This window comes from Protopterus annectens, chromosome 2.part1 (assembly GCF_019279795.1).
Source record: "Protopterus annectens isolate FY-2018-M chromosome 2.part1, PAN1.0, whole genome shotgun sequence".
NCBI lineage: Eukaryota > Metazoa > Chordata > Ceratodontiformes > Protopteridae > Protopterus > Protopterus annectens.
Genome location: NC_056729.1, coordinates 1,778,055,910 through 1,778,080,479, shown reverse-complemented (window position 1 = coordinate 1,778,080,479; position 24,570 = coordinate 1,778,055,910).

Here is a 24,570-nt window from a genome sequence, read left to right as displayed (position 1 = left end):
TCTTTGAATCAGTCTCCAGAGCCATGGACAAGGGTAAGGTGGTCCACACAGCCTATCTAGACCTTGCCAAGGCCTTTGACACCATCCCCCACTCTGGAATCATAGATAAACTTACTAAGTTGGGCATTAATCCCTATGTCACCCAATGGGTTGCTAAATGGCTTACTGATAGAACCCACACTGTAAAAGTAGCCGACTCCAAATCCAGCTCCAGACAAGTGACAAGTGGAGTACCTCAGGGTTCAGTCCTGGGGCTGCTCTTGTTTGGCATCTACTTCTCTGAAGTACAGGTCAACACTAAGGGACTCTGGCTAACAAAGTTTGCAGATGACTGCAAACTGGGAGCCATTATTGAATCCCCAAATGATGTGGATACTCTACAAAAGGGCCTCACAGTAACAGATGCTTGGTGCCAGAACCATGGGCTCAAGCTCAGTGCCAAGAAATGTATTATCCCCTTTGGGAAAAAACATGTATCCATGAATTACCATATAGGTGGAAGTACACTAAACACAGAAAGTGTGATAAGAGACTTAGGGACACAGGTGGACAGTGGTCTCACCTTCGATAACCACATTGCCACAACAGTCAGGAAATCCTTCTATGTGGCACACCTCATCATGAAGGGCTTTTCATCCAGTAAAAAGGAGGTAATTGTCCCACTGTACTCATCCCTCATTAGACCCATTATAGAATACAACGCCCCATTTGGTATGTACCTCTCAAGACATCTGCAACAACTGGAAAGGCCTCAGAAATACCTCACTAAAAGAATCACAGGCCTAAAGCAGATGCCCTACGCTGACCGCCTTAAAAAACTCCAGCTATACTCTGTCACATATCATCTACTCAGAGGCGATCTCTGCTTAACATACAAGGCCATGTCAAACCCAGAGCTGTTGGACATGCTACACTTAAAGAAATCCCAATCCCTCAGAGCTACACGCTCCAGGGATCTAAACCTTGTCATCACAATAAACAAAACATGCTGGAGGGATAGGTTCCTGACCCAGAGACTCCCCAGACACTGGAATAGATTGCCCATACATGTCAAGCAGAGTGCCTTTTTGGACCTCTTCAAGAGGAACCTTGACGATTGGATGGGAGAAAGGAAATTCACCCCAGGGATCATGTCAGTCGCCCTGCTAGACAGGGGTCCAGGAAAGTAAATAATGTGGGAAGAAATAGCCAGGGAATTGTCCTGGCTAGGCTTGTATAGGCCCTAGGGCTGATAGCCTAGTACCAACCTATGAACCTATGAACCTATGAACCTATGAACAATGAGAGTAATATGATTAGTGGGGTTGTTAGGGTTACAGACTGTCCAGTCAGTGTATAGACCACAACGAGAGTAATATGATTAGTGGGGTTGTTAGGGTTGCAGACTGTCCAGTCAGTGTATAGACCACAACGAGAGTAATATGATTAGTGGGGTTGTTAGAATTACAGACTGTCCAGTCAGTGTATAGACCACAATGAGAGTAATATGATTAGTGGGGTTGTTAGGGTTACAGACTGTCCAGCCAGTGTATAGACCACAACGAGAGTAATATGATTAGTGGGGTTGTTAGGGTTACAGACTGTCCAGTCAGTGTATAGACCACAACGAGAGTAATATGATTAGTGGGGTTGTTAGGATTACAGACTGTCCAGTCAGTGTATAGACCACAATGAGAGTAATATGATTAGTGGGGTTGTTAGGGTTACAGACTGTCCAGTCAGTGTATAGACCACAACGAGAGTAATATGATTAGTGGGGTTGTTAGGATTACAGACTGTCCAGTCATTCTTTAGATCACCTAGTAAGATAGTTTCTTGTTGCAGATTCTCTGAGGTCCACTGTAATATTTTCTCAATAGTAGGGGAGTTGTTTCCTGGGGGAATATAACAGCAAAGAATATTAATTTTTTTTATTATTGTTTAAGTATAGAATTGTACCTAAGATTTCAGCATTTCAAAACTTGGGAAGTGGGATTTCTAGAGGTTTCAGTTTGAGGTTATTTTTAAAGAAAATTGCATTCCGCCTCCCTTCTTGCTTACTCTATCTAGTCTTAAGATATTGTATCCTGGTGGGAGGATTTCTTCATTTTGGGTGCTGGGTTTTAGCCAGGTCTCAGTGATTGTTAGTATGTCTGGGTAGTAGTGGGTTATAAATGCATGTAGGTCAGGAAGCTTATTAGATATGCTCCTGGCGTTGATGTTGAGAATTAGCAGGTCAAAGTTTTGTTTGTTTGAGGGTGGGGTATTATGTAGACCTGGGTTTGGGTGTATGTCACCTGATATAAGTAGGCGCTCTGTGATTAGAAGTATGTGTTTAATTGTATGTGCTATTTCTAAGTTGGATCTGAATGATATTTTAGCACTGTAAGATGTAAGTATATCACAAGTTCCCTACCAAATTCTCTTGCAATGTTAATTTGTTTCTTTTTTCTTTTGTTTGTCTTTTAGAAGTATAGTTAATGAGACTATTAGATTATTAATTCAATCAAAATGGCTGTAACATTATTCCAGAGTACAGTGGTATCGGTTGTTGCAAAAAACAGAAAAAGAACACTTAACTTACAGCGAGCACACTTCAAAGAGAGGAGAGCTGACTGCAGAAGAAAAGTATTAGTGCGTTTTTGATTTTGTGGTTTAAGTTCGCCTGTATATACGCCTCATGTTTGTATGTAGAAAAGCACCATGCAATGGGGATTAGCGGTGCCTTGTACGATGCAGATGCCCAGAAACACTTTTTTCCCTAGACTCCAGTTAGTGGAGCCCTCCCAGGCATCCCTGCTGCTCTTTGGGCAACTGAGCTGCACACTTCTGCATCATAGGCAACTAACTCAACTGAGCACTGAGCAGTGTCGCCCCACTTTTTATCTCTGATCTTCTATAGAATTATCCCTTCTTAATCCCAGAGCAATAGCTGATCTAATTTGCCATCTCACAAATCAGTACTTACCAATTACCTGCTACTATGGACAGTCAGTTTCCCAACATTTCTCCAGCTACCCTGACTGATCTGGGCATCCTGAGGCAATGTAACAATTGCCTTATGTATACTGTCAACCACCTGCTCCTAAAGCAAACAAACACACTATGTGAGAAATGTAACTATACCATGAAACCTGAATCAGTCCTCTCACATAACAATAAACAATACATCATACAGGTTGCCAGCACACACACCTCTCCTCTTACACAAGATAAAGTCAAGACACATAAACCCACATATGCGGAGGTACTCACCAAGAGACTACCAAAAAACCAGAGACCTCCCAAGCACAAATAACCCACACATACTGGTATACAAACTGAATCCACCATTACACATAACAACACACAGATGTGTATCTCAGAAATTAAGCCCCTAAGGCAAAACAACTCAAATCCTAACATCCTGGTCATAGGTAACTCAGTAGTAAGACACACATATGCCCCCCTCACCAGGTTGGACAAGGAGAAGGTCACAGTCAGCTGTCTGTCAGGTGCCAGGATTCATCAAGTCATGAATGCACTCAACTCACTCAGCAACAGTTACCGTTATGACTCTGTCATAGTGCACATTTGAGAGAATGACTTCAGACATACCTCTCTGGACTATATGAAGAGAGACATGATATAACTCTCAAATTATGTGTCCCAGGCAGGTATGTCCCTAGGCAGCATTCTGCCTTCACATAGGATGATGCCACATTACAGACAAAAACTGATTTGAGCAATTGGCTTAGCTTCTGGTGTTACTCCAAGGGGATCCAATATCTGTCAGCTGTGAAGGCATGGTCAACAGACCAAGATGTTTTGCCAGAAATGGCCTTCATCTGTCTCCTCAAGTCTTTCAGATATTGGCAAAGATGCTTCGCCATACTGATTTTTTTAGGCTGTGTCAAAAGAATGAAACTTCTGACATAAAAGAATCCACAACAGACAAACTCAAGGTCATTATACTTAATGCTAGGAGCTTAAACAGTAAACTGTACTCCCTAGAAACGCTTCACACTTTAGAAGATGCTGAGTCTGACTACACAGAGAGCACTTCGGGCATACAAGGCTACAATGCCTTTTACATGTTCAGACTCCAAAATGAGCCTGAAAGAACCAAAGGTGGAGGTATACCCATTCTCATTAACACAAATATACCTCAAGACTGGTTAAGCAGTACGACTCTCTTGAGCTACTCCAGGTTCAAACAACTATAGGTAAAATACCATACCACATCATAGCTACTTACAGACCCCCCCCCCACCATGAACAGGAGAAACACACCACCTACCTGGACATGCTAGAGTTGCTCAATATACAGTCAAACACCTTGGTCATGGGAGACTTCAACAACCCGTCCATCAATTGGGCAACTTACACAAGTATAAAAATGATTTCTCTGTGGTTCCTGGACGTTAATTCAAATGTTCTGGAGCAGTTAGTCTGCACCACCACAAGGGACTCAAATGTCCTAGACCTAGTGATCACCAACATGGCATCACTGCACTACCCCTGTGTGTTGTCCTCCTTGGTTAAGTCAGACCATAAACCTATCTTGTTTGAAGTAAAGATAAGACCTGACACTCACACAGGAGCAAAGAAATTGAACAATTTCTCCAACGCAAACTATAGTATTCTAAGAGATGGTATAAAAGGCGTCATAGCCCCTGCTAACACAGGCAGCAATGGTTCCTATGCAGAGGACTATACAAATGCCCTGTATAGCCACAAATGTATTGACTCAGCTGTACCTGACAGGACTAAAACCAGGTCGTCTCAAAAAAAAAAAAAAAAAAAGAAGCCACCTTGATGGACTGCAAGTATAAATAAGTTATATAACAAAAGAAAAAAAACTGATAATATCTAAGAACAAGAGGGAACTTACTCAGTAAAGGAATATTACCCTCCAAAGCTTAAACAAGCAAATCAGTAACCTTGTAAAGTCCTCTAATTAGCATCCCTAGCTAAAGACAATCAGAAGACATTATTTAGCTACATCCAAAACCTCAAAGGAAATGCCCTGTTGTGTGCCGAAGCTATATTGGACAGGACAAGTCACACTGAACCTGAAGAAATTGCAAACCTGTTAGCTGACAGATTTGACAATAACTTCACCTGCCCCCCCCCCCCATTCCCAACAGCCATACCCCATAGCATTCCTGACACTAGTCCTCTACCAATTATCTGCAAAGAACAAGTCAAACAAGTACTCTCCAAGGCCAAAAATGCGGCTTGTATGGGACCAGATAACGTCCCAGGCTGCTTACTAAACAATCTAAAACAAGACCTAGTGAAGCCGCTTGGCACACTGTTTAACCACAGCCTCAGTTTTGTGCCACTGGTGTGGAGAACAGCAACAGTAATCTCCTTGCACAAAGAGGGTCCATCAACCAACCCTGGGAACTATAGACCCCTTAGCCTGACCAGCCATATCTGCAAGGCCATGGAAAGAATCATCATGGAGCTTATAAACCAGGACTTAGGCAACCTTCAAACTTTTGAACTGACCCAGTTTGGTTTTGTCAAGGGTAGATCTTGTTTATTAAACCTGGTGGACTTCTTTGCAAATGTCACCAAAGCTCTGGATGAGGGGAAAGCAGTACATACCACCTATTTTGATTTAGCCAAGGTGTTTGACACAACCCCCAACTCAGGGATCAGTGAGAAACCCTCCCAGCTGGGGATTAACCCATACATCATTTGATAGGTAGCCAACTGGCTCACTGATAGAACACACACTGCCAAAGTTGGAGAGTCCACTTCCACCAGAAGATCAGTTACCAGTGGTGTACCACAAGGATCTGTACTAGACCCTCTACAGTTTGGAATCTATTTCTTTGAAGTCCAGGCAAAAGTAGATGGGCTGTGGCTTACCAAGTCTGCAGATGACTGGAAACTGGGCGCAATCATAGAGTCTCCAATGATGTCAACATATTACAGAAGGGACTGACACAAACAAATGATTGGTGCCAAAGCCATGGACTAAAACTAAACACAAAAATGGCTCATTATCCCTGTTGACAAGGAACTAGCCCCTCCTAATTATGATATAGACAGCACCCCTCTAAGCTCAAACCCAGTGGTGTGAGACTTGGGAACACAGCTTGGTAGCAATCTAAACTTCGATCTCCGTGTGTCCATAGTGGTAAGGAAAACCTTCTACACTGCACATGGCATAAATAAGGGTATCGCATCCAAGACTAAGGAAGCCATGACTCTGCTGTACTCGACCCTTATCAGACCACTAATTGAGTACAATGCTCCCTTCTGTATGTACCTCACCAGACACTTGCAGCAACTGGAAAGACCACAGAGGTTTTTAAATATGAGAATCCAGGCCCTCCCAAATGTGATCTACATGGAAAGACTGAATGCTCTGTCACTGTACTCTACATCATAAAGGATGCTGAGAGGTGACCTGTGCCTGGCCTACAGAGCAGTCCCTGACCCTGTCCTAATGTAAATGCTGTATATCTGCAAATCAAATGGGACAAGAGTAACTCACTCTTGATATCTCAACCTAGCCTGTGACATTAACAGAACATGTATATCTCCCAGAGATTGCTGCTGCTCTGCAATAAGCTCCCACTTTATGTGAAGCAGAGCTCTTCAATGACCCTATTTAACTGAAACATTGACAGTTGGATGGGTGACCATAAATTCACCCTGTGGGTGGCACCTATGTCCCTCATGGACAGGGGTAGTTGGTGCTGATTATAGAATTACTCTGCTAACAGTGACCATCTAACTATGGTCAGTTAGGGTACACAGGTTTTTTTCATGGCTAGGGTTGTAAAGACCCTAGGGACATTAGCCTAGTAACCTCCTATGAACCTACGAACCTATAGGTAACAAGTTTCTTTCTCATCACATTCTGCTGCCACTGATGGTGCAGGTTAGGATGGTGTCTCCACATGTCTCTGTATCTGTGCCTACAGTGCTCAGTAGCGGATAAAATCATGTTGGTGTCAAGCATTTGTGATATACACTGGGTCATCATACATCACCAGCACCAGCTCCCAATAGTCCCAGTACAGCAGGTAGTAAAAGATTTTGTTTTCCTGATGCACCAGGGGAGAGATGTGGTGTAACTAGCACCGGAAGATACCATGTGTTTTCCTGATGCACCAGGGGAGAGATGTGGTGTAACCAGCACTGGAAGATACCATGTCTGCAGGTCAGAACAAGGTGGAAAATATTAACCTGAAGTATGTAGTTACATATTTTTACACCATATGTCTGCAGTTAGCACAATGGACTAATACTATTAGCTGCTAATGGGCCACTTCCTATGGTATACGGTTTGATTCCCTCAACATTCATTTACCTACTGAGTGACCTATAGCAAGTCAATTAACCAGGCAGATGTCTGGGACTCTTGGAAACTTGGATCATATACTCTTTAATGGTCGACACCTGGTAACTATCTATAAACCTGTGAATATGGCATGCAGTATCAGGTAGCACAGGCATGAGATACAACAAACTGGTGATGCTATGAGCTACATATTGTCCATGTACCTGACCTTGTAACCAAGGAATGGATACAGGTGAGTCTGATATCACTGACTGTAGCCTATAACGTTTAGGGTTCTGTCAGTGATTCTGGAATTATTTTAATCCTTCATCTCATTAACATAACCTCTGTCCTGCGAAGCCCATTTTACCGTAATGTAAAAGGTAGCTACCATACTGGAGGAGATTGTGCTACAATGTGCACTGTAACACAGACCTGGATAATGAGTTATACTGCCACATAGGCATGCTAAGAACAGACACGACAACTGGTATTGGGCCACAGGTGTGCAGGGTGAACACAAAGGGGACATGGAAACATGAGACTCATATATTGGCAGTGAATTGTGTGAGGTAAAAGAGCACACATGTATGTCAGATTACAATCAAGCTTTTAGGTAGGTCATTTTGGCATACTGTACCATCTGTAAGCAAACCACCACACTTGCCATAGGGAATAAAGGTATCTCCCCACAGACTGTCATCACAGTGCAGCAGAATTTATGCAGTGATACCATGGCCTTTGTTGCCTGCAGTACAGCACAAAGTGTGGCATGTGACTGCATACCTGCACCAGGTTTGCATCTGACAAATGGTAGCAGGCTGACAATGCTGAGATCCTTGTTGTCTGCCAGGGACTAGCATCCATGCACATGTAGCGATGCACTTCTACTGCATGCAGAAGTACATGCTCTGTCATGAGACTGAAGGAATAGTGACACTTATTTATTTTATTTATTTATTTAACATTTGTTACCAGGAAAGTCTGACTTGGAATTAAGCCAATTTTCAGTGGATGGCCTAGGGAGAAATGCTCCAGATACATGTCTTTGAAATGTGGGAGGAAACCAGAACACCCAGAGGAAACCCACATGAACACAGGGGGGACATACAGACTCCACACAGAAGGCACCCCAGCCGAGAATGGAACTGGAGAACCTCTTGCTGTGAGGCAACAATGCTACTGCTGCACCACTGCGACATCCACGCAACAGAGACAAAGATGCTATTACAGGCTGAATAGTCTAACTGCATGCATATCCTTGACAAGAATTAAGCAGACGAGACATTCTGAGACAAAGTGTGGCAGGGAGCTAAACAGGACATCAGCACTGAGGAAGATCACCACAGGGTCACTGATATGATACTAACTTACAAGACCAAGGGACAGGATACTGTTAAAACCAATGGATAGGATACTTCCAGGGAGAAGTCCGCCATAAGAGTTGACTAGCAACATAGACACATCTCACAAAAGAGGAGGAATTCCTGGTATAATTGTCTGGAACAGATGAGAGACCCCTCATACATAGGGATGGCTTGAATGTGGGATTTGGGCTAGTGATGACTGCATGAGTGTCCATAAGGGAGGTACCAGGTTACTAGTACCCTGCTTCAGTACCATTGTACACTATCTCAGTAGTTTGTATGTTGTGTTCTACAGGACATCTGGGCCTATCCATCCACCAATACATCAGGGCTGCAATCACAGCGACCTGAACCACAAGGTATGTACGTGTTTATGGGCGAACCATATTACTGGCATGTAGCTGCATGTGTGCCACATGTTGATGGGAATGTCACAGATGTTTCAGCTTTGCCACAGATATAGTATCTTTATGCTCTCAAAGGTTCCAGTAGTGTAAGGTACAGCACAATGGTATGGCTAAAACCACATGTTAATAGGTCGCCAGTAGCTGACAGTGATGGTACCATACACAATGGGTAGTCCTGTGACACACTGGCACTGTCAGCCATACTAACACTGGAGGTCATTCAAAAATTCTCACAGAGAAGTTATGGGAAAAGGGGCAAGCTATACATCCAGCATTACCCCATGTTTACTGTTAGATGGCCTGTTGATGTTAGCCCCACGTGGACAGCGTCCATGAGCTATACTGCCTCTGAGGTGTGTGCAATGAACACATCCTTTTTGAGATAATCTGGGTGCTGTGTAGCCTGTGTGAGGACCAGCAACTGTTGTAGGAACTGAGCGATGTCGTGAGATACATTCAGGAGTTAACATACTGTTAACTGAAATGCACTGTAGATGCATTCCAAACAATATCTGTCTGATATTGGCAAGTAGGTCAACAATAAATGCATAGCATAGTCATAATGAGATGCAGAAAAGGTCTTTTGATTTGTAGGACAGGCCCTGTTGTGCAGTTTATTCACCATTCAGAAGCTCAAATCACTATCACTCTACTCGGTATCGTACAGATCACTCAGGGGTTATCAGTGTCTCGGACCCTGCCGTACAAGAGATGATCCATATCCATAAGTCTAACTCCTCATACACTACCTACCCAAAAAGCCTGAATCTAATATGCAACATCAACAAAATCTGCTGGAGAGACAGGTTTGTCTTCCAGAGGCTTCCCTATCTCTGGAAAAAACTTCCCATACATATCAAACAGAGCACCTCACTGACCCTCTTCAAGCACAACCTTAATGAGTGGATGGGAAACCACAAATTTGTCCCAGGGGTTCCACCTGTGTCCCTCATTGATAAGGCAACAGGTGCTGACTGAGGTTTATTTTTGGGGATAAAGTCTTGGCTAGGCTTGTAAGGATCCCAGGGCCTTTAGCTTAGTAACCCCCTATGATGTTATGATCCTATAATCAATGTTACGTAGAGAAAAGCTGAGGGCGCAGCAAGAAAGAATATTATCTTCTTATGTGTGATGTTTGTTGGGCATGTAGCAAAATTAGCTTTCAGGCTACATTTATCTTCCAACAGACTACTGTGCCATTCTAACCACTGCCCAAGCCTGTAAAGGGCATGTATCATACAAGCCTGTGAGCTACCATAATAGTGTAGATAATAACTACTAAGTCTGAATAGCTTTCAGTGATTGAGGAGCTGGTCAGCGAGAGGACTGGCCATACGTGTAGTGATTCTGCATAAGTCCATATCAAAAATCAGTTCTCTATTGATCGTGAAATGCATATTACTATTGTTATGGCAATGGCATTGTATAGTTGTAAAATGGTACGTAAAAGTAATACTGCAGCAGGAAACAAATTAATGCTTATGCTTGTTTACCAATATGTTACTGACAATGAAATGAGGTTAACAAAGGATGAGGAAAATAAATAAATGCTATAACAGTAGGTAAGGAAACGAATAATTAAGAAGTCTGAGAATTCATACTTATTGCACATAATGTATATAGTAATACTCTTCCTTCCTGTTTGTACCATGCTATTCTGATAGTATTAGTCTGGTTATTTTGTAGGGTTATTGCTAATTTTGCACTCTAAAATTCTGTTTTGCTGACTGATTTTGTCTCTTAACATGTTATGGTACTTGCTCTGTGTTGTATGTTAATTTTTCTATTAATATGCTTTGAGACTGTTTTATAATTAATTGTACACAATTTATATACTATTACCTCATGCTATACTCTGCTAGTATTACTATCTAATGCTGATTAAATTTTGTCACCTAAAATGATACATTATTTGCTCTTTAATGCTGTTCTGTGCCCTTGGTCAAGACTGAAAAATGATTCTTTGACCACCTCACCTACTGGTTAATAAATAAATAAAAAGAAATAAGTACCAGACTGCAGACCAACATTTTAATCCCAGTTGGAGTTCAACAGCATTATTTTTATGAATTAACTAATTTCTTCATTCCTTCTTACTTAATCAGATTACTAGACTGGTCCTGGGAATGTTTCCAGTCATGACTCAGGTGCAAGTTTTCAGTTGTGTTTCACAGAAATACCAGGACTTTGACAGAGATTCAAGGATTTTAACAAGTATACAAATATGAGATAATGATTATTTTTGTGCAGAAGTAATACCTCATATGTCTTGTGGCTTGCCTAGCACTTCTCCAAAATTTCTGCACAGCAATTATTTAAAAGTTAAAGAAATGGCAAATAAAATCATCTGGCCATCATGTTTGACTCGGAGTTTGTTGTGATGTGACTTGATGGTCACTCATTTGCTTGTGGCTGCAGTGTAAGGGACAACTCTCTGTGCTCAGAATGTCTTTTCTTCCAATAGAAAAGACTTGTCATTTGTCAACTGACTTACCGGACAAACATCGGACCTTGAAGAATACCCAGGAAATGATGGTTTATGAATTATATATAAACTGAATTATGCATCTGTTCCCCATTGGCCCATAAGTAGTTATGCTCTTCTCTCTTGGAATGTGTAATAGATTTTCTTTTGATTTCAGGATGGCTTTGCAGATAAATGTACTTCTCTATGCTGGGAAGTTGCTCATTCATTAAAGTAGACACTTAACTGTTAAACTTGTTTCCCTCTGTGTTTATATGTTAAAAAAAAATCCATATGTGAGATGCCTCCTGTGTGTACCAGAATCAGCTATTTAATTTACTACATGTGTTTGTGCATCTGTCCTAAAACACATCAATCAGTGAACTGTAGAGTTTTGCTGCCTCTGAGTTTAGATACTTGAAATCAGTGTCCAGAGCATGCTGTCGGAACCTGACAATTTAGATAGCTAACATAACAGTAATTAGTCATACCAGAATTTTATTTTTTATTTTGGAGTTATTCATTAAATTGTCGACCAAAATACAGTAGTGATCTCCATGGATCATTTTCAGCTCAACCAGAGAGTACTGCTTGGTTAAGTGATTTGCTCCGAGTCACAGTTAGTCAATGAAGGCTGAGGGAATCAAACCCTGGACCACAGGAAACAGGTTATTAATAGCTCCTTATTCCCATGAGCCAATTGCCAGATGAGATATTATGGATTAGATATTACTGGTAATTTTATTCCAGTAATGTAATGTGTTTAACTGCACCCTTTATTAAAATGGATTCTATTCTATTATTGCAACTGATGACCGTTGCGTGCCAGAATTACTGAGCAATGTGGCTTTACCAACCAATAGCTGCATGAAGTAATTATATAGAACACTTTGTTACATTTTAATGCACAGATTTGTTTTTTCTAGATATTGTAGGATAAAACATGCATGATTAAAATTAATGCTTGTACTTTATTACTTCAAATGTAAAATACGAACAAAAATTACATTCTCTATGGTATTTAATATAGATGTCATTACAAGACTAATAGATTTATGTACAAATATTTTTTTCCTTTTTTAAGAGAAAAATGTGCTAAAAACTAATGAGGCATTTTGGGGAGCCTGATTTCTATTTGATCTCTTCCACACTTCACCGTATACCTTTGAGCTGCATTGAATAGCACTGACAGTTTCAAACACAAGCCTTGCTCTACTGATTAAAGTTTCTGTTTGCAGTGCTCTTTCCTTCCTGTGCGCTTGTCTGCTGGGATGTTCTTCAGCCATCCAAACACCATTAAATCTTTCATGAAGATTTCAACACTTCTGTCTTTTATGCCTTTCTTTCCATGAAAGGACAGTGAAATGGGCCCACAGCATTTTATCTCTGCCGCCTTCCTCACTTTATGTAATTCAACATAAATCAATTACTATGTAATTCAGCATTTCTTTGCTTGTGATATTGTCTATTGTTGTTTGATGCAGACTTAGTAAGTATTTTTCCTTTTTTTATTTGATATACAGTACTTCCTGCCAATCTGTTTTTACATATACAGTTTTACAGATTGCTTAAGAACTATTCCAAGCCACGCAGCTTCACTAGAGACGGCTTGCACCTGTCACCCTTAGACTTTCGAATACTGGCCAAGGCTCTTGCCAACCCAATAGTGCCTTTTTAGGCAAGGCTCAAAAGACAAACCCACCACCGTAAATAGCACCAGTAACAAAAAACTGAGGGTAATGCTACTCAATGCCAGAAGTCTAAAACTCAAAATGCATGCACTCAAGGCACTCCTCAGTATAGAGAAAATCGATATATGTGCAGTAACAGAAACCTGGTTTAAGGCTCCAGAGAGCACCCCAGCACTACCAGGCTACAACTCATACCATACATTTCGGCCACAGAACCCAAACCGAAATACAAAAGGCGGGGGCGTATCCATATTCAACAAGGATACCCACACCTCCAGGTTAGTGGCACAGCATGATGCTTCAGAGATCATCTACGTGCAACTAGCAATGGGCAAAACTGCAATTCAAATTGTAGCTTGCTACAGATCACCCACCATGTCCCAGGACCCCCATTCCACATTTCTGGAAACACTGGGAATCATAAAGGTCCTACCAAACACCCTAATATTGGGTGATTTCAATTACCCAAACATTAACTGGGAGAATTACTCAAGTACTGACTCCCTTGCCTAACATTTCCTAGAATTTATAAACTCAAACACCCTGGTTCAACTGGTCAACACTCCCACCAGAGGTGACAACATATTGGACCTGGTCATCACCAACATGGGTGACCGGTGTTCCACACCGGAGGTCAACCCCTCGCTGGTTAGATCTGACCATAAACAAATCACTTTGGATATCCACATTCCACCTCCACCCCCGGACAAGAAAACCACCGTGAAAAACTTTTCAAAAGCAAACTTCACATTACTTAAGACCGAGGTAGAAAGTTTCAAAGCCCCCATGCTGAAGGATAACAGTGTCCAAGCTGCAAAATCCTTTACTAATACATTCTACGGGTACCTACAAGAATGTGTGGATCATGCCATCCCAAGCAAAACCAAGACTTACTCCTCCAAGAAAAGGAAACCAGTCTGGTGGACCCCTGCCATAAACAAGCTATACAATAGAAGGAGGAAACTAGTACAGAAAAGAGTAAAATCCCAAGAAGGGAAGACATCCCTGATCGGTATCAGCAAAAAACTACAATTCTTCATAAAATCATCCAAGGCGAGCTTTGAAAGAAAACTTGCCAAGGACTCCAAAGATAACCACAAGGCATTCTTTAGCTATGTCAAGAATATAAGCGGCAATTCTCAGATCTGCTCGGAGTTAGTGCAGAATGGCACAAAATACACTGAACCGACCGATATCACCAACATCCTGGCAGACAGGTTCACAGCAAACTTCACCCCCCTCTTACCCCCAAAAGGGCCCATAACCATACCAGAAGAATGTAGAGTCCCTGAAATCACAGACACTCAGGTTAAAACAGCCCTCTCCAAAGCCAGAAATACAGCATCAATGGGATTGGACGGTGTCCCAGGCTGCATCCTACATGAGCTCAAAGATGAACTAACCCCTCACCTAAACACACTGTTCATATTCAGCCTCTCCACAGGCTACGTACCCACAGAGTGGTGCACAGCAATGGTTATTCCACTCCACAAAGGTGGAGCCACAACAGACCCCGGGAACTATCACCCTATAAGCCTGACTAGCTTGGTCTGCAAGGCTATGGAGCGCATCATCATGGAACTCATTAACAGAGACATTGGGAACCTCCAAACACTGGACCCTACCCAGTTTGGCTTTGTTAAGGGCAGATCATGTCTACTAAACCTGGTGGACTTCTTTGAGACAGTTACCAAGGTTCTAGATGAGGGAAAGGTGGTTCACACAGCCTACCTAGACCTTGCTAAGGCCTTCGACACCATTCCCCATTCTGGTATTATAGACAAGCTCACCAGCCTGAACATAAACCCCTACATCACAAGATGGGTTGCCAACTGGCTCACGGACAGAACCACATGGTGAGAGTTGTGGGAGCTAGGTCCGACTCTAAACCGGTTACAAGTGGCATTCCCCAGGGCTCAGTTCTAGGACCCCTCCTGTTCGGCATATACTTCTCAGAGGTACAGGCAAGCACAGGAGGACTATGGCTGACCAAGTTCACAGACAACTGCAAACTAGGGGCTATAATTGACTCTCCGGCTGACACAGACATCCTCCAAAAGGGTCTCACTGAGACAGATACCTGGTGTCAAAATCATGGCCTCAAGCTAAATGCCAAAAAGTGCATAGTCTTACCCCTTTGAAAAAAACAAAGTACCCACAAACTACCACATAGATGGTAGTCCCCTAAATACGGAAGACGTAATATGGGATCTGGGGACCCAAGTAGATAGTAATCTCACTTTTGATAATCACATTGCCAAAGTGGTTAGAAAATCCTTCTACATGGTCCACCTAATCACAAAAGGGTTTGCATGCAGATCAAAAGAGGTCATTGTGCCCCTCTACTCATCACTCATCAGACCCATCATAGAGTACAATGCCCCATTTGGGATGTACCTTACAAGACACCTGCAACAGCTGGAAAGACCACAGAAGTACCTCACCAAGAGGATCACTGGCCTCAAACAGATGCCCTATGCAGCTCAACTGAAGAAACTACAGCTGTACTCGGTTGCATTACCATCTACTCAGAGGTGAACTCTGCCTGACAGACAAGGCCATGTCCAACCCAGAATTGATGGACATGCTCCACCTAAAGAAAACCTTATCCCCTCGAATCACACACTGTAGGGATCTAAACCTCACCACAACACTAAATAGGACATGCTGGAGGGATAGATTCCTGTCCCAGAGACTTCCCATGCTTTGGAACAAGATCCCAATCTACATTAGGCAGAGCTCCTCACTAACACTCTTCAAAAGAAACCTTGACAAGTGGATGGGAAACAGAAAGTTTACCTCGGGGATCTCTTCAGTGGCTCTGCTGGACAGAGGCACAGGGAACTAATCTAAGGGGGCGGCAAAAGCCAACACATTCTGGCAAGGCTTATAAATGCCTTCAGGCATATAGCCTAGTACCTACCTATGATTCTATTAACCTACACAAAATGGTCAGAATTATGTACAGAACAGAGCACCCAACAAAGCATGCAACTGTCTACCTTATTTGAAGACTTGCCTTATGTAAACTAAAGAAAATGGAGTCACTGATGTAATAGTAAAGATCAAAACAAAACCATATTAGTCAGGATTTAGAAACATTTTAAATGTTTTAATTCATAGAGATAGGGATAGAGATGGTGATACTAAGAGAGAAGGAGAGATTGAGCAAATCAAAGTCACTCATGAACGGCTTGGAATGATAATGCTGAAGAGCGACACACACTTTCACAATACTGTGCTGCTCTTGACTCTTTCTTGCTGAGTTGCTGGTTCTGACACAAGTGTCAGGTTTTGCTGGTGCATAAAGTTGTGCTACTGAAAAACTGTGGCACATGTTCAAAATGGTTTGACCAAGATTACTGAAGCACATATTGGAAAATATACTTCTTATGAAATATAGCCAGAAATGGTCATAGTGGAAACACAGAGGCAAGGGGTGTTTTAATCTCAGCAGCTTATCTGGGAAGGAAGGAAAAGTAGGATCACATGACAGATATTCCAGTTAGGTTGGCACCCTTTAAAAGTGATACTCTATGTGCACGTATTCTGCTCCCCCCTTTCTTTAGGTGGATATTATTAATAAACGTTAACTAAAGTATTACCTTTAAAAATACTGTTTAATTAATAACAAATGTGAAATAATACAATGTACTGAGTCATGTTTATTACCAAAGATATGTAGTAATGTTCAGGTTCTAACCAATCTGTAGAAGAATTAACATAATTTCCAAATTCTGCACAGTCAGAACTACATAATATTTCCCTGATAACTCTATAATGTCTTGAAGGTTGAGCTGATTAATAGGCTATATTACAGGATTTTTATGTTAGTTCTCACAACAACAGTGGATGCAATAGGAATTTGAGGCATCTGTGTTAATGGAATTCAAATATCATCAGCAGGCAACATTCCACACATCTGCACTTCTGTTCTCCCCACTTGTTGATGCACGTGTGTATATTGAACTCTTCTGTGCAGCACTTACTTGCAATATCAACATTTTTTTTCATTGAGACAGTCGTATATCATTTGTAGAATGACTTCTTAGCATAGCAAACTTTGATTTTATGAATACTTCTGTGACTTATCCTACAAATATGATCACCTGAACTTTCAAAGTCCAGCTGTGTAAAAACATACTGCAGTTTGCATCTTATATTTATGTACAGTAGATAAGTGTATACTGACATTGGAACTTACACCTGTATCAGTGGTGGCTGGGGACTTCAAATCAATCAGGGGCTGCAGGAGACAGCTGAGTGGGTAGGGCCAATGGGAATGGGTGTGGCCAATGAAAAAGGGGTAGAGCTATGCTCAAAACCACAAAAACTGTGACTTTAATTAAATACGCTCCCCTGGGTGCCAAATCATCATTATGAGAGTCCAATCAAGACAAAATGAAGTGTAGAAGAAAAAAATATTTCAATGCATTGGCTACATGACAGCTTACTTAACATCTAGATGGAAACAAAAGGGTTGTGAGGCATGAAAAAATAAATTACTTTTTAAATACATTACTGGAATGCCAGTCAAAATCAAGTATAAGAAAAACAAGCAGCACTCAACTCAAACCACTCCCTGTACTCCAGTTCTAATCATAATGTATATTCAGCTTTATTAAACTATCAAGTAACATGCTGAAAGTAGCAATCTCTGTGATACCCCCACTTGTAAAAATGTTTCTTATCCAAAAAAAAAAAAAAACTGCAGCCTGACAACAACTATCTACTCATGGGAAAAACATGATCAAACTAAAAAAATGAACAGCAAACAAGAAATAAGCTCAATATAAATAGCTTAAAGGATTACTGCAGAGGTTATGGACCACACATGACAGATTGGCATTCTGTTTAGTTTACGGGTAAAGCCTGCAAAGATGACTGCAAGTCTCCAACAAATGTAAAGAGCTTCTGAAAATACTGTAATCCTGTCCTTTATTACAAATACTGTCATATGCATTTCAGTACCTAAGGCTTATATGTCATCTAGTTATGTAAATATTCTCTGCATGACAACAACAAAAAGGCTTTCAGTGTTGGCAGTTCTTTAACAGTATGCTTATTAAAGCTTACTTGCATCTTGCAATCTCAGACAAGCTTACCTGATGGTCATTAAAGCATTGTTACTTAAACACAGAGCAACAGGCACTGCAACAACATGAATTTTCTGAATAATAAGAAGCATAAATCAACAGTATAAAAATATGACAGAAAACCAGAATATTCTGCAAAATTAAGGACAGATGAAAAGCCAGTGTAGTACTTGTGTCTATCTTGGATGGGGGGATACTCTGCACACTTGCACTGCATAACTGCTCCTTGCCTTGCTTGGACACATCCAGAGTCACTACATGGGGGAGTGGGGTGCAACAAGTATGTCACAATTTGAAATGTCATTGGCTGACAGTGATGGCACTGACACATTTGGCATACCTCTCAACCTCAGAGCAATAAATCTGGACAAAGTCATAAATGGAAGTGGGACAAAGGCCCAAAAATAAGGACAAATTTTAAATATTGCTCTTACAAACTTAGAAAGATAATAGAATAGTAGGTCTTCTATTAGTATAAATTTTCTGAAGCGTATGAAATCTAAAACTCAAATGTCTGTCATTATTTTCTAACTTCAGTCTTTAATGATTCGCTACTAATTTGTCAGAAAACCACAATTTTATGAAAAATGGACCAAAAATGTGATGCAAAAATATAAAGCAGACACACAATACAGCTAGGAAACTATCAAAGAAGGGACACTTTTTTTAATATTAGTACTGTTAAGTTGAGCAGCTGACAAAATAAGAGAATCTACATGCATTTCTGAAATAAAAGTAATCTATAACTCTGATCATTACAATTATTTATTAATTGTAAACCCTCCACATTTTCTTCCAAAATTGCTACTTTGCAGAGGGATTACTAGAGGGAGAGCAACATTTCCAGCCAAAATTGGGGACAGTTTAGAGGTTTGGATATATCTAATTCTATAATTTATATCACAATGAAAATAGACTTAGCATTAAAACTTCTCTGCCCTTGAAACTCACATTCATTGAAACAGCATTGAAACCCACATTCAAAGAAAATACATCTGGACAGTGGCAAATAAAGATTAACTTTGGGCTGTTTTCAAATCATAGGCCCCTTGCACAGGAAACACACGTGTTCTTTGATACACCTTCCTGACTGTATTCAATTATATTCCTTGTATAATACAGTACAGTTGTTAGATGGCATTTTAAATGTATTGTTTTGAACATTTTTCCAGTAAACAATGAAACAAAATGCATGTGCCAATAATGACAAAACTGCCCAATTGAGAATATTTCCATTATAAAAGTTTAGTCAAAATTCTACACTCCACCAGTATCAGTAAATATGCACAATCTCTGCAGAAGTAAACATCATCTAAATAATTCCACATTAAAGAGATCTGTAACTAATGAAGAATTTGCTGCTACCAAACACCTTTGTATTTCATTGTTTCATCTAGAAATAAAGTGCCTGTTGCCCTTGATGAATAAATTACCCATGTAACATTAAAAAAAAATGATAAGCTAGTAATATTGCAATAGGGAACGGATGGCAAACTGATAACAGGTTGATAGTTACTAGGTATCTCCACCAAAGAGGACAATCTCTGGACTGCAGCATCCAACCCCTTTAAAAGTATGACACAGTACAGTATCAGCAAAGCATCTACATACTGTGGGAGTACAACACAAAGCCTTCTGCTTCAAGAGTAAGTACACTACCTGTTGTGCTACTAACAATGCAAGCAGACTCAGCATAAGCAGCACCAAACTTCTCTTCCCCTGAAGCTCGCAGCTCCTTGTAAAATTCACTTGACACTCAGCTGTATCTCTCAACTTTGCAGCACAAGAAATCTGGAAAAAGGCAAAATTTATTCAGAGGGACAAAAGCCCAAAAACCATAGACACATTTTAAACTAGGACTGAAACACTAAAGGTAGAGGAGTGTCCATATTCACCAAGGATATTCACACCACCAGGCTAGTTGCCCAGCACAATGCATCTGAAATTCTCCTGGTGCAACTAACACTAGGTAAGACGGAAATCCAAATTGTAGCTTGCTACAGATCCCCTACCTTTCCCCAAGATTCTCACTACACCTTTCTAAACATACTGGAAAATTTTAAGCTACAACCAAACACCCTAATACTGGGTGATTTCAACTACACTGCCATTAACTGGGAAAACTACTCATGTACCAACACCTTTGCCCAATGGTTCTTGGAATTCATAAATTCCAATGTCCTGGATCACTAATCCATAGTCCCACCAAGGGCACCAATATCCTAGATCTGGTCATTACCAACATGGGAAATCAATGCTCCACAGCTATGGTCACCCCATCGTTGGTCAGGTCTGACGATAAGCTAATCACCCTTGACATCCACATCCCTCCCCCACCCCACCCCCAGTAAGGAAACCTCTGTAAACAACTTCTCCAAAGCCAACTTCATGCTACTGAAGTCAGAAGTGACAAACTTCATGACACCCATGCAGACGGGAACTGAAGGTTTGATTGCTGAATCCTACACTAAGGCACTGTACAAGCACATCCACTCATGCAGGAATCGTGTCATCCCAAATAGATCCAAGATGCTCTCCTCCAAAAAAAGGAAGCCAATCTGCTGGTCCCCTGCCGTAAACAAACTTTACAACAAAAGGAAGAAACTGTTCCTAAGACAACCACAAGGCATTACATAGTTATGTCAAGAATCTAAATGGCAATGCTCAGATCTGCACTGAGCTACAACAGAATGGCATTACATATACTGATCCCAAGGATATTGCCAATATCTTGGCAGATCGATTCAGTGCCAACTTCACCCCCACTCTCACTCCCTGAAGGGCCCATCTCAATACCGAAAGATTGCCAAATTCCAGTAATAATGGCCACACAGGTAAAAAACACACTCTCCAAAGTTAAGAATACAGCATCCATGTGACCAGATGACATCCTGGGCTGTGTATTACATGAACTACAAAATGAACTGGCACCGCACCTAAGTATCATGTTTAACCATAGCCTCATCTCAGGCTTTGTGCCCACTGAGTGGCGCACAGCTACAGTTATCCCACTCCACAAGGGGGGATCCACCTTGGATCCTGGGAACTACTGCCACATCAGTCCAACAAGCCTGATCTGCAAGGCCATGGAGTGTATTATCATGGAACTTATAAACAAAGACATTGGCAACATTCAAACACTGGACCCTACCCAGTTTGGGTTCATGAAGAGTTGATCTTGTCTCCTGAATCTGATCGACTTCTTCAAATCAGTCTCCAGAGGTGTAGACAAGGGTAAGGTGGTCCACACAGCCTATCTGGACCTTGCTAAGGCCTTCAACACCATCCCCCACTCTGGAATCTTAGATAAACTTACTAATCTGGGCATAAATCCTTATGTTACTTGATGGGTTGTCAACTGGCTTACTGACGGAACCCAGACTGTAAAAGTAGCCGACTTCAAATCAAGCTCCAGACAAGTGACAAGTGGAATACCTCAGGTTCAGTCCTGGGACCGCTTTCGTTTGGCATCTACTTCTTTGAAGTACAGGCCAATATTAACGGACTCTGGCTAACAAAGTTCGCAGATGACTGCAAAGTAGGAGCCATTATTGAATCCCCAAATGAGGTGGATATTCTACAAAATGGCCTTACAAAAACAGATGCTTGGTGCCAGAGTCATAGGCTCAAGTTCAATGCCAAGAAATGTATAGTTATCCCTTTTGGGAAAAAACATGTACACATGAATTACCACATAGGTGGCAGTACACTAAACACTGAAAGTGTGATAAGAGACTTAGGGACACAGGTGGACAGTGGTCTCACCGTCGATAACCACATCACCACAACAGTCAAGAAATCCTTCTGTGTCACACCTCATCACTAAGGGCTTTTCATCCAGAAAAAATTAGTTCACTGTCCCACTGTACTCATTCCTCATTAGACCCATTATAGAATATAATGCCCCATTTGGTATGTTCCTCTCAAGACATCTGCAACAAATGTAAAGGCTGCAGAAATACCTCACTAAAAGAATCACAAGCATAAAACAGATGCCCTCTGCTGACCGTCTAAAAAAACTCCAGCTATACTCTGTCGCATATCGTCTACTCAGAGGTGATCTCTGCTTAACATACAAGGCCATGTCAAACCCAGAGCTGTTGGATGTGCTACACTTAAAGAAATCTCAATCCCCCAGAGCCACTTGCTCTAGGAATCTAAACCTTGTCATCACAATGAACAAAACATGCTGGAGGGATAGGTTTCCGACCCAGAGACTCCCCAGACTCTGGAATAGACTGCCCATACATGTCAAGTAGAGCACCTCTTTGGCCCTCTTCAAAAGGAACCTTGACGATTGGATGGGAGATAGAAAATTCACCTTGGGGATCAAGGCAGTCGCCCTGCTAGACATGGGTACAGGGAAGTAAATATTGTAGGAAGAAATAGCCAGGGAATTGTTATAGCTAGGCTTGTATAGGCCCTAGGGCCTATAGATTAATACCAACCTATGAACCTATGAACCTATAATCTTGGAAAGTTATTAGAATAAAATGCTGTGTTGCCACCATGCATTTCACTGCCAAGTCTTGAACCCAGGACCCTGTGTACTACAGTTAGAGCAACATATCACTATGCCAAATCAGCTGTTTCTTGAAAGACCAGAAGACTGAAACTTAAATGGCTATCATTTAGTGAATTCAGTTCTCACTATAGCTCTCAATCTCTTAGCACAAAACACCTGGACAAATCCAGTAATGGGGGAATACAACTCCCCCAACATATTCAGTGAATTCAGTTCTCACCATAACTCTCAACCTCTTAGCACAAAAAACTTGGACAAAGCCAATAATGGGGGAATACAGCCACAAAATAGGGACAAATTTCAAATATTGATCTTATAAACTTGGAAATGTGCTAGAATAAAAGGTGTTGTGTTACCATGTACTTTCTGAAGAATATGAAGTCTACAATTCAAATGCCTGTCATTATTTAGTGAATTCAGCATCCAGAAAGTCATAGACTTTATGAGGAAAAGAACAGAACAAAAATATGAGGCAAAAAATCTGAATAGTTTTCACAAATGGTGGTGGGTAGAGAATTCAGGCTCTTGCTACCTGCACCCAAGGTACAGGGTTTAAGCCTGAGTTATTCTCTAGCCACCAGGTATATTTAACTGTGCCATTTTACACACACACACACACACACACACACACACACACACACACACACACACACACACACCTAGGTTTGGAGTCTGTCCCAGTTGAAATTCCTACAGCAGCTTACGTCAAGGTCCCAGCCTAGCCTGCAGATGTCGCAGTCTGCTTTCAACTCTGTCTTTCCCATGATTGTTTCAAAGTCCCAGCCCACCCCAGTCCCATCTGTCTTTCCTGCGAGAGCAGGCTCCAGCCTGCAGACGTTGCAGTCTGATCCCATTCCAGTCTATGCGGTTGTAACAGCATAGACTTCTGGGCATTTCTATAAGTCTGATGCCTTCTTCTTCTAATCCAGACTGGTTAAATGGCAGACCGGATTCCTGCATGCATGTGTGCAGAGTTCCAGAACTCGCTATTCATTTTATTTTAATTTCGTTTTTTCCTTTTATTTTGTTTTTTTCTTTTTACAGCTGGGGTGGCTGCAGTCCTGCAGTCCAATAGCATGAACCGCTATACTCTATCTCAAATAAACTCTTTATAATTCTGTTAAAATTAAGTTTCTACCTCCTTTGATTTTGCTGAAGCAAATCATGAACATTTCTCTGATTTTTCGGGTAGAAACAAAGAATAAATAGCAAGCAATTTAGACTCCATTTTTTTCCTTACCACTAATACCTGAAATAGTGATAGGCCTATCCGACTGCCAAATTCATTAACTCTAACTTTGACAAATAGCAGGTTGCAATTTGTGAAGCGTCAAATTTCTTCATTATATGCTTTGATAGTGCTGTTTCTTTACTTCTTATTTCTCTGACTATAGAGTGGATCTGTGGGAGTGCATGCTAAAATTTGTAAGAAACAGTGAAACTGAACAGAGCAAATCATGGGAATATATACTAACTCCAATACCACAGTGCCTCATATTACCCAGTATTCTGAGGTGCCATGGTCTTGGACTTAGTGTGTATATATGTATATATATATATATATATATATATATAGAGAGAGAGAGAGAGAGAGCTATATGTAGGTATAGATATATGTGTGTGTGTGTGTGTGTGTGTGTGTGTGTGTGTGTGTGTGTGTGTGTGTGTGTGTATATGTATATACATATATATATATATATATATATATATATATATATATATAGTCAAACGCTCATAAGAATGAAAACAGAATCTC